Below are 1,695 nucleotides of genomic sequence, written 5' to 3'. Positions count from 1 at the left end.
AAAAACACAGAATGCTTCATGAATTTTTGTGTCACCCTTGCGCAGGGGGCCATGCTAATCTTCTCTGTATTGTTCCAGTTTTAGGATGTGTGCTGCCAAAGGCAGCACTTCTTCTTTTCCTCTTCTCCTTCTTCTCCTTCTTCCCCTGCCCTTCTTCTTTTAAAATATGAGACTTAAAGGGGGAGGGGGAAATCAGTGTTTTCATGTTTTCCTGGATCTGTTACTTAGGATTCTCATCAGAACACAACAGTGAGTAGGTAGGTATCTGTCATTAAGATATTAGACTTCCAGTACTTTGGGAATAGAAACACACATAAAAAAGGCATTTCAAGTGCCATTAAGTGAACTCAAAGTGATTCTTTTATTCATTTCTCCATTCAAAAAATGAAGAAAATGTTCTGTGGTACTTTGGTTGGTAAAGAAAACAAGACACTCATAAATGTACCATCTTTTACTGATCTGCAGACAGTGTTCCTTGAAGAAGTAATCTAATAGTTCTCTCCTCCATTTAAGGACTGTACAAGTTTATACATTTCTAGATATTTTAAATAATTTGCCCAATGCCCCTTCAAATCCTTGAGACCCCAGCATCATTATTGCTCTTCCTGGATGGGGACTTAGGTGAACGGAAGTTGAGTGAGAACACTGGATGCTAACATATGCTTTGTTGGTGTGTGATTTTCTTTCTTATAAGTCAGCCTTGCTATCCCAAAAGCCCCCCCCAAAAAATTAAAACCCATGGCTTTGAGGTTTTGTTCCTCTGATTGACATTGGGTAACTTTCTGAAAGCTCTCTGAAGTTCTTTTGAGAATCTATTGCTATTCTTGACAGAGTTTTATAGTTGATGACTTTGAAGCCCACTTATCTTCCTTAGCTGATTGAAGATGTTGCCGATATGCTTTCCTAATTAGTTTGTGAAGTGGGTGGAGTTGGAGCAAAGTCAATTCCATCCTGCTAAAATCTAATCAATGCCAGTTGACGGAACGACTTCAGTTTATTTAGCTGATTGACCCTCGGCTTCTTCAGAAGTTGTTTTCTCTTATTTTCAATTTTGATGATTAAAAAAAATGATTTAATTACAGCAGTCACTTCTATGTTGCTTGATATGTTTTCATGAAATTCTTCTCCACTTTTCCACCTTAGGTATAATTCGTAACGTAAGGCATGCAAAGTGGTTCTGCTGAATCAATGATATTTGATGCTCCAAAGTAGAAATGAGACAACACAATTTTTTTCTTCTGACTTTTCATTCCCTTTGCTATGCAGACAAGTATTTATAGAAAGAAAAGACGGCCCAAATCTTTTGCAAAAATATTTACAGTGTACTAACTTTTGTTTCGATGTACTTCAAGGTTTTTATGATGCAGTATTTTGCAAAGCCTTTCACTGGTAGAACTTTTCTTATTGAAGTAATGAATAGAAAAATGGTGGTTCCTATTTATTTGAAGAAGAATTATTGTGACTGCTTGCCTGGGCATCAAGCTGAAATGCTTACAAAACCATTTCACATCCCAACGAACAACCAACCAAATTTTGTTTCTGTCAAAATAATAGAAACAAATGGTTCCAAACCAGAAATGCTGCTAGTAAATATTTTCATCAGCATCAAGCTCTGTGACTATTAAAATTTGTCCAAATTAAATGTTGATTTTTGAAACAAATGCCTTCTTTGTGAAATGCTTGCCAGCAAAGATA

General features: G+C 36.3%; 1 non-coding gene across 1 annotated transcript; it reads right to left on the bottom strand.

Moving 5' to 3' along the window:
* LOC125618367 lies at nucleotides 1-108 on the bottom strand. The gene has a single exon (XR_007349653.1). It is a non-coding gene; the product is annotated as a U6 spliceosomal RNA (small nuclear RNA).
* Between the last annotated feature and the right edge of the window lie 1,587 nt (nucleotides 109-1,695).

This window comes from Marmota marmota, unplaced genomic scaffold (assembly GCF_001458135.2).
Source record: "Marmota marmota marmota unplaced genomic scaffold, marMar, whole genome shotgun sequence".
In the NCBI taxonomy this organism is placed as follows: domain Eukaryota; kingdom Metazoa; phylum Chordata; class Mammalia; order Rodentia; family Sciuridae; genus Marmota; species Marmota marmota.
Note: the sequence above shows the minus strand (reverse complement) of the source record. Positions and strands in the feature narration are given on the sequence as shown.